The 10,631-nt window shown below is 35.6% G+C and overlaps 1 pseudogene; it reads left to right on the plus strand.

Moving 5' to 3' along the window:
* The first annotated feature begins 4,322 nt into the window (after positions 1-4,322).
* Positions 4,323-5,295, plus strand: LOC141497986 (peroxiredoxin-1 pseudogene; annotated as a pseudogene).
* The last annotated feature ends 5,336 nt before the right edge of the window (positions 5,296-10,631 follow it).

Genomic DNA, 10,631 nt, shown 5'->3' on the forward strand with positions numbered 1-10,631 from the left:
GAAGACATGGGACTTGAATCCAGAAGTCAAACTGAAAGGACAAAGTTGAGACAAATATCTTTTTTCTCCTACAGGCAAGACAAATGGTGAATAAATCTAATAAGAATATTGTGGCTAGATATATTGAGACTTATTGGTATGAATAGAAAGAACAATTTTAAAGCACATAATATGAGTCATAGTGCACATTTTTGGAATGGTTAAATGAGCTATAATAGATTTAAAAATATCCTAACAACAACAACAACAATAGCTAATAAAAATAACAGTAAGAATATTAACAAAATACAAGACCAATTTCCCTAGGGCAGTAGAAAATTGACATTTCTTTTCCAAAGAGGAAGATTATTTATAGGCATTCTCAGAAAAAAGACAATTTGATGAAATATCAACAAAAGCACTTTCGAAATAAATATCATTTTACCAAACAAAGCAAAAGGTGAAAACAAGGACGTCATTTGATTTGTCAGTAACCAAAAATAGTTTATCTCCAGATGCAGTCCATGAAGTAGTAGTTAAAACCCAAGATCAGAATAAAAAGGCTATCTATGGGGAAGATCAGCATAAACTCAGGAACAAAACATTGACAAAGATGCAGCAAACAAATAGCTGAATCACATATGTTTTTATATAATGGAAATTTATATTTTAACAAACCAGAAACATGTCATTGCAATAAAGAACTACAAGGAAATGGTAGAAACTGTGCACCATATAGCATTTAACATCCCCTGAGTATGACCTAATGTCTATACTTTATTTATATATATATATGATCTTTTTTATCATTTTTGAACTGAATAGATGATAAATACTATACAGACCACAAATATCATGAAGATATTGATCAATTACCTGTTCTAGACTGAGAGTATTATCACAGATCACACTTTTGACCATAATGATATTGCTCCCTTAAGTACAATATTTTAAAGATACACACCAAAAACTTATAATCTCTAAATAATATGGAAAGAAAATCTTTCAAAATGTAGATATCTAGAAGGAAAAACTCAAACTCATGTAAAAACAGGATGAAGTACATATTTCCCCTGACATCTTGTCAGACAGAGGAGCATACTTTCAGTATACCTATAAGAGATAATCTTAAATCCTGATACTTTAGATTAGTACCAAAAAAGTTATTTTGCCCATCTATGCAACAGACCATTGAAAAATATTGAAATTATGATTTAACCCAGATTTGTTTTGCTATGAACTCCATCAAACAAGAGGAAAAGAAATAATTTTCTACGTAATAATATCACATTTATGCAGGGCAAATTCCAATGCATAAATTATCTCATTTCATTCTTGCAGCAATCCTGTGATTAAACCACTGTAGAAATTATTCATATTTTACATATGATGAAGCAGATACTCTGATTTGCCCAGGTTCATACAGCTTAAAGGTATCTGAGATAAGAGTCAAACCTATAACTTCCTAATTCAAAGTTCAGGACCCTGTCCTTGAGACAGAGGCTATTTTTTTTTTACTTCATATCTCCAACAGCCTAATAGCATCTTACATACAGAAAATGATCAATACATGCATGTTGAATTGAACTAAGCTATTGAGTTGACAATCCATGATCTCTCAGCAATAATGGAGATCATAAGGCAAAGAAAGTTCAGACTTGATTCTCATCTGTCCCAAAATTTACATACTTAAATTTCCTGGAAGATAATTGGAAATGAGTCTCATTTGCTCCTTTTAATAATAATAATAGGTGATATTTATATAGCACTTTAATGTTTGTAAATTGCTTCACATTCTTTATCTCATTTGTGATACACTACCCCTGCTATCTATACACTACAGGCATTATTATTCCCATCTTACAAATAAAGAAACTTAAGAATACATATGACAGAAGAATTTTAGTCCAGATATTTCTTTCTTTGAATTCAGATCAATCTCCATACTATACAACCTTTAATTTTTAATGTGTTTATCTAGGATTCAATTTTGCCAAATTTACTAATTTGGCAAATTTCTTTGTATTAACAACACTGGATACAATTTCACCCCACAAAGGATCATTGACTTATAGCTAGGAGAGATCTCATAAGTTATCTGTTACCCTCATTTTAAAGATGACTTGTTCAATGGGAGATGGGAGGGTGAATGGTGAGAACAGGACAAAATCTTAGATCTTCTGACCTCAAAGCTACCATTCTTTCTACAGTACTCTATACAACATCAGAGATTAATAAGGAAAATGAAGCAGCATTGTGGGGCTGTTTGTTAGGTTTTTTCCCTAACATTTTCTTGTTTCTAGATTTCCTTGTCCCATTCCCATTGCACTTATTTAAAACTCTAGCAGTTTTCTGCAGGTTTCTGCAAAGGCAAGAATCAGCATTCTTCATGACTTTTAACTTTTGAATTTGGTCCTTTTAGAAGCTACCTCTATCTCTTTGTTGCTAATTAGTGCACAAAATTCTAAATTCCACCATTGCCTGTCCAAAACACTATAAAACTGTTTAATAACCATAAGTGCTGTAATGGATAAAGAAAACTATCCTCAAGCCAAAAACATTTGTGTTAGAGTACTGCCTGTGAGATATACTTTATCTTTATTTAATCAAATTATTATTAATTATATATTATTAAATAATTAATTGATTAAATTAAATTATATAATATAAAAAATAAATTAATCTTCTCAGTGCTCTATAAAACTCTGTAATATTTTTAAGTTGCAAAGAAGGTAAGATCTTAATTGCTAGACAAAGTCCTCTTATGTCTTTCCTTTTCCAAAGAAATCAAAGAAGCAGTTTGTATTCCTACCTCAAAATTTCTAGAAACCTTATTAAAGATGTTAAATGATCATTTCCTTTAATGCAAGACAAAGAGGAAACTGGCCTACAAATGTACCTATGAGGAACAATCAACCCTCTAAGTTCTAAAGTAATTATTCATTCTTAATAATTACTCAATATTCTATCTTTTGATACCTCCTTTCTTTCAGTTCAGCCTTAAATGAAAAACCTTAAGAGCTTGGAAGTTAGAATGCCTTTGTCCATTTCTTCTCTTTTTCAGATTGTGACTATCATTTTAAAAAGACATTTTTTTATAAATGCATTTCTCACCTAGCTATACATATACAAGTTGAAAGGTAACTTGAAGAATTCCTACCATGTTTTTTGCTGAAGAAACATTGTCTTCCAGTACTTCTCGAAATCCAACTCTCATATATCAAAAGAAATTGGAAAGAGATACAAGGAAATAAACAGTAAGATGAAAGGAAAGGCGAAGGTTTTGATGAGTAGAGAAAAGTGGTTTTTAGAGGTACGTAGAAGAACATACAACTTCTCATATTGATCTATTTAAATTCTTATCAAAATAAGCCTGAAGCCTTTGCCTAATAACTTATAATTTGGCTAAATTGAAGAAACAGTGAACTTCCTATAGTAAAACTAGAGAATAGTAGTTATAAATCTCATACACAGTGAACTTTAATAAATTGCAGCTATTTTCTATCTTTTTTTTTTTGCAAGGCAATAGGGTTAAGTGACTTGCCAAAATCACAGAGCTAGGTAATTATTGTCTGAGGCTGAATTTGAACTCAAGTCCTCCTGACTCCAGGGTTGGTGCTCTGTGCCACCTAGCTGCCCCTAATTACAATTATTTTCAAAGAAAATGTGTCAGAAATGTAATCAATCATTCCATAATTGAACTACAGTGTGGTCGATCATAATAATGACCAGTTTTGAGGAAAAAATTATTTTGTTTGTGGTGAGGTATTTCAGCTGGCATGCCTAGTTCATTCAGTTCATTTTACCTTTAGACCTTGTTCTCATTCACAAAGTACTGCAACAATCATTTTTAAAAATGATGTAAAGTGGTACATACCAAGAAAAATCTAATACTTTACCTGTTATCTCTAAATCCTCAAGCATCATGTGCTGCAATCCTCCCTCACTGAGGCATAAAGGTTAATGAGATATCAGGGCACACAGCTTGGACTTGTTACTTTGGGTGATCTCAAACTAGATTTTTGAACTTGATCTAATAAAAATTATTCCAATTGAGGTTTTTATTAAGTAGAAGTGAAGGATAAAACTTTTAAATATTAAAGCCAGGTGACAACGCAATTTAAGAGTTCTCAGGAACTATTCTGTAGGCACAAGCGATCTAATTTGTCTAACTTTGGTGTAGACTCTAAATTTAGAATTAGATATGGAACTTCTGACCTCACATCCCTTTGTGCTATTGATGAGCAGTCAAGGAATTAATTAATAGACCCCCCCTGCCCGCTGCAGCCTTGTGCTGCCGCGCACCCTGCTCGCCGAGTCTGCGGATCCTAGCGTTACTCAACATGGCAGCAAGAAATGCTAAAATTGGGTTTCCAGCTCCGAATTTCCGAGCCACAGCTGTTATGCCAGACCGCCAGTTCAAAGAAGTCAGCCTTTCAGACTACAAAGGGAAATATGTTGTGTTGTTCTTCTACCCCTTGGACTTCACCTTTGTGTGCCCCACGGAGATTATTGCCTTCAGTGATCGAGCTGAAGAATTTAAGAAACTCAATTATGAAGTGACTGGTGCTTCAGTGGACTCCCACTTCTGTCACCTGGCCTGGGTCAACACTGTCAAGAAGAAGGGTGGCCTGGGAGCTGTAAATATCCCTTTGTTGTCTGACCCCCAAGCGCACCATTGCTCAGGATTATGGAATCTTAAAGGCAGATAAAGGCATTTCATTCAGGGGTCTCTTCATCATCGATGACAAGGGGATCCTTCGCCAGATTACTATCAATGATCTTCCTGTGGGTCGATCTGTAGATGAGACCCTGCGACTTGTCCAGGCTTTCCAGTTCACAGACAAGCATGGCGAAGTGTGCCCTGCTGGCTGGAAACCTGGGAGTGACACCATCAAGCCTGATGTTCAGGGGAGCAAAGAATACTTCTCCAAGCAGAAGTGAGCTGTCCTCTGCAACCTGGATGTTCCCCCATCCCAGCTGGGGGGGAGGGGGCCTGTGTAGACCCCCAAGCTGCTACCTGCAGGTCAAGAATAGGTTTGCTCTTCCCCATGTTTTCACTGGAAGGCCTGTGTAGAAGGAGCCCACACTGTGGGGTAACTGGGCTTGTCCTGTCCTCTTGGGGTGGGATTCCTTCAGATCATTCCTCCTTTCCTCAGGGCAGCAGCCAGCTGGCATAGCCTGCCTTGGGCCTCTCTTCTCACTCTTAATGACCAAGTGCTGTGTTAACAATGTTTGTACCATAGTGAGCCCTTTGGGTTTAAGCCCATCTGATGTTTTGTAGCTCTATTAAACTTGTCCTAAGGAAAAAAAAAATAGACCCCCCCCCACAAGGACCTGCTAAGTATGATTTATTGCATAATCATTTTGGTCCCCATTTCTGGATTCTGTCAGCATTAGAAGTGGTTAAGCCTGAGTGGGGAATATCTCTGGTCATTACCCTGAAACCCAACAATGTATACATGAAGATTTGCCGATCTAGTGGCAAGACTAAACTAGATGTCATTTCAAAATATATTTTAAAAATTGCAATTTTCTTTGGGTACAAATTTCACCTCTAATTGCTTCTAATTTTGGGTGAGTGATTTTGCTCTAATTTAAACACCCATGTGTGGATGTTCTTATTCCTTTTTCTCCTCTGTCCAGGAAATTGGACATAACTGTTGAGCATAAGAAAATGAAACAAACCAGTTTTAGATAGTGAACAAATTGATGCTAATGCCTCTGATTTAGTTGCCCAAACATGGTGTTAGAATGTCAATTTCTTCCACTATCTATCTATGTAGCAATAGATAAGTCATTTCACTTCTTTATAGTTTATTTCTCTCATCTCTGTAAAGCCAGATCCCAGATTAGTGCAAATAATGAATCTCTTCAAGTTCACACTGCATATTTCCATTGAGTTGGAACCAATTAGCACATTTTACATAATTATTACTTCTAATAATGTGAATTTGAATATATGCAACTTCTTCAGGGAATTCGTTATTCATATTAATTGGGACCTAGTTATATACAATTCAATTTATAGATTCTTAAGGGTAGAGAAATTTTCTCTTTGTACCCCAATACCTAACACAGTATCTTGAACATAGTGGATCTTTAACTAATTTTTAATGAATTAAAACCTGGTCAGTTGCAACTATAAAATTAGATTAATAATCCCTGCCTCTTAAGGTGGTTATGTGGATAAAATAATGCATAAGAACTTTGAAGACTTCAAAGCACAATGCAAGTGCTAGATCTTCCCTTGTATTGTGAGTAATACCAAATTTTGAGATAAAGCAGAATGATTCTGTTCCTCAACCATAGGGTTGTTCTTAATCCAACACATACAATCTAACTCAGTTAAATCCAATGCAATGGAAATATGATACACTGCGCCAAGAATTTTATTGATCTTACAATCAATGTTGTTCTTAAATCTATTTTAAATACTTTTGTTTTAGTGAGGGCCTGGTAAATGTGCTATTGACTGGCAGAGAGAAAAAAGAGATGTTTGTTTCACTTTTATAATCAAGGCTTAGGCTAAATTGAATATTCTGTGCCCTTTTTAAACTGGAACAATAAGCACCCATGAAAGCATTCATTACACTAATACTATATAGCTTTCTCTGAATGATTCATTAAAGTAGGAACTGACTCACAAATAAATTTCTCTTTATGCATGAAGTGTTTCCATTTTTATCAAGCTAATTCTGAGTTGGACAGAGATGATTATTAATAACAGCTCAGAATGACACCATAAGGCAAGGTCTTAAATTTGATTTAATTTATAAATATTTTTATGTACCTTTTGTGAGAAGAGCACTGTGGGAGGTGCTTAGAAGGATAGACCCTAAAGGAAAGGTAGCCATTAGAATGTTAGTTTCCTTGAAGGCAGGAACAATTTTTTTTAACATTCATTTTTAATGTTTAAATTTCTCCTTCCCCACCCAAGTCAACTGAAAAAGCAAGAAAGATGGTGCTATTATATAATAAAATCATCCAAAGCAAATTTCTATGTTAGCTATGTTACATAAACAAAAAAAAAAAAAAAACAAGAAAAATAAAGTGAAAAATATGCTTCAGTCTTCAGATAGTTTATCAGTTTCTCTATGAAGATGTATAGTAGTTTTCATCATGAATTCTTTGGAATTTTCACATATTGTTGTCTTGATCAGAGTAGCTAAGTCTTTTACCCATTAAAACACTCCTGTTACTGTATAAAATGTTCTTCTGATTGTGCCCACTTCATTTTTATCAGTTAATTTGTTTTTCCAGCTTTTTCTGAAATCATACCACTCCCCATTTCTCATAAAAAAATATTATTCCATCATAATCATGAATCATAACTTGTTTAGGTATTCCCTCAATTCCCAGTTCTATGGACCATAAGTTGCTACAAATATTTTTGTACATTTAAATCCTTTTTTCTTTTCTTTGGTCTCTTTGAAATACAGATCAAGTAGCTGAATCAAAGGGTATGCACAGTTTTATCTAACCTTGGGCATAATTCCAAACTATTTTCCAGAATAAATGGAACAGTTCACAACTCCACCAATAATGCATTAGTGTATTCCCTCTAGTTTATCACTTTCCTTTTCTGTCATATTAGTCAGTCTGAAAGGTGTGAGACAATAGTTCAGAATTGTTTCAATCTGCATTTCTCTAATCAATAATTGATTTAGAACATATGAATATATTGATTTAGAACATATGGATTTATTCATATGAATATAAATGAATTTGATTTTTTTCTGAAAACTCCCAGTTCACACCCTTTGATTATTTAATAAATGGGGTATAGCTGCTATTTTTATAAATTTGGTTCATTTCCCTATATCTTTGAGAAATGAAGCCTTTACCTGAGAAACTTGCTCTAACTGTTCACCAGTTTCCTTCTTTGCTTTTTTCATTGCATTTTTTCCAATTACATGCAAAAATAGTTTTCAATATTTATTCTTTTGCAAGTTTTTTTTTAGTTCCACATTTTTCTACTCTTCCCTCCCCATGGCAGAGAATGATTTGATATAGGTTATACATATGCAATGATGTTTAACATATTTCATATTAGTCATATTGTGAAAGAGGAATAATTAGAATTAAGGGGGAAAAACATGAGAAAGAATAAAAAAATTTTAAAAAGTTTTCAAATTGAACAAAATATGCTTTCCTCTGCATGCAGGCTCCATAGTTTTTTTCTCTGAATGTGGAGGGCATTTTCTAAAATAGCTCTCTCAGTTTTGTCTTTTATCACTGAACTGCTGAGAGGAGCTGCAACTAACATAGTTGATCATCTCACAATGTTACATCATTCTCCTGATTCTGCTCATTTCACTCACAGTCAGTTCATGAAAGTCTTTCCAATCTTTTCTAAAATCCAACTGCTCATGATTTCTTAAAGCAAATTAGTACTGTAATGTTAATTCATTTGTCACAGCTTGTTCAGCCATTCCCCAACTGATGAGCCTCCTATCAATTTCCAATTCTTTGCTACTACAAATATTTTTCTACATGCAGGTCTTTCCCCCCCTTTTTTATGATCTCTTTGGGATATAGACCTAAGGAGCGGCAGGGCATGCAGTTTTATTGACATTTGGGCATAGTTCCAAATTTCTGATTTCTTTATAATTTTGGACGTATTGGTTTTGTTTGTGCAATACCTTTTTAACTCCATGTAATTAAAATTATCCATTTTATCTCCCATGATAGTTTCTATCTCTTGTTTACTTATGAACTTTTCTCAGATGCTATTTTCCTTTTTTGTTCTTTGTTATAAATGAATGAAAAAAAAACCTGCTAGAGTAAGAGAAAATTGTACATTTTATTTGCGAATCTTGCAAGTTGCGGGTACCCCACCTGAGGCACAAGTTGGTCTTGGAATGTCAGGTAATTTATAGTCCTCAGCAACTCTTTCCCCTCCCTCCTGGATTTTCATAGGCTCTCAGAGTTTGAGTTACAATCTAAGAGGTCCACCCATTCCATGACATGCCCCTAACACAATAGTATTAAAATAGTTTAATTCCAAACTAATTTAACAATCTAGGTTATTTAATTCCTCCCATTCTGTACAAATTTTGTCAGAATGTTACAACACTAGTATCACTCTTTTAAAACCCTCAGCATGCTTTCCAAAACTCTAGTTCAGAAACTTTAAAAACAATTAGAGTCATCACTCAGGCCACATGGCCAGCAGATATTTATTAAACATGATTTCCTTTCAATAAAGGAGTCTCTTAACCTCTGGATCTTAGATTTTTTTTTCTTTCCCAATCACACATCCCACCTTTGGAGGGGTCTCTTTCCATTTAAGTCTTAAGCACTTGAGCTCTCCTGTCTATCCTCCCCACCCCACGAGAGGGTGGGGCACTTAGATACTCAGTCTAGGGTTCAAGTCTTAACAAGATGGTGTATGGGATCAAGACCATCATGTCCAACCTACCACCTTCCCCCAACCCCAGGAAGAAAACATGAATCTTTACTAGACCCTCATAAGGATAAAAATCTTCCCTCCTAGAACTTCTCAATCTTTCCCTTAAAGGTTCTTTCTTCTCTTAAATTCTTCCAAACTCTCCCCAAAGTACAGTTTTTTTTCTCTTTATGAATCCCCCTCCCTTCCCTTAACTCTAACACACCTTGCACAGCTGTCACTGGCTCAGTGACAGAAGGGCTGATTTTCACGTGGGGGCCACTGCACACTACTTCCTTCTCCCCCACCTTCTTAAACTCCTGGGCCCAATTCCCAGCTATGACTCTTTTAAAACTTAAGCTGGGTCCTCAGATCCAGAAATGCCTAAAACAGACATTTACACGAGACAGGACAGAACAAATACACACACTCCCGCGGGAACATTCAAACTCACACAGCACTGGATAAAACTGGCTTCCTTAATTTAGAAAACATTTCTTTTTCTCCTCTATCCAGACTTTCCCTTTCTTCTTGGGTCCCGTTATTAGCCTCCTCCTCTCTAGGAGCAGCCAGAGGATCCCACCTATGTTTCTTTATCTTTTTCTAACTTACTTAGACATAATTTAGCCTCCCCAATGATCCAGCATGCTGAATATTCCACCTCCTCTTTATTTAAAGGTACCTTATGGTTCACTGTTCATCAGAACCAAACCTTGGCCACCAGACAGACTGTCCTTGGATGGTGATTTCTGGCCATTCAGAACAGCAGCATCTGATGAAATTAACTTTTCTCTTTACCCTGGACAACATCCTCACTGTCCCAGCTAGCTCATTTCCTACCCAAAGGCCTCTCCTTGGGTATTGGATGGTGGTGGGGGAGTCTCTTCCTCCCCTCCCTGAGGCACCTTTTCAACCCCTGGCCTCCCATCTAAGATTTCCTTTCCTGGAATTGTCTAGAATCTGCCTCCAAAGATAAAAACTGAAGTTTCCCTACCTTTCTGGGTCATTTCCACAATTTTCCATCACTCTCAATGGCAAGATTTCAGGTCCATTCAGAGATCCACCCAAGGGAACCCCAGAAAAGAAATGGGGATCTGGCTTGAAATCAAGCTATGAGCACTCCTTCCCCTGGTCTCTTCTGGGGCTTCCTCAAGGGGTTCTGAAGATTCCAAACAAGAACTTTCAAATTGTTATAAATGAATGAAAAGAAAAACCTGCTAGAATGAGAGAAAATTGTACATTTTATTCATGAATCTTGCAA

Source organism: Macrotis lagotis, chromosome X, assembly GCF_037893015.1.
Source record: "Macrotis lagotis isolate mMagLag1 chromosome X, bilby.v1.9.chrom.fasta, whole genome shotgun sequence".
In the NCBI taxonomy this organism is placed as follows: Eukaryota; Metazoa; Chordata; class Mammalia; order Peramelemorphia; family Peramelidae; genus Macrotis; species Macrotis lagotis.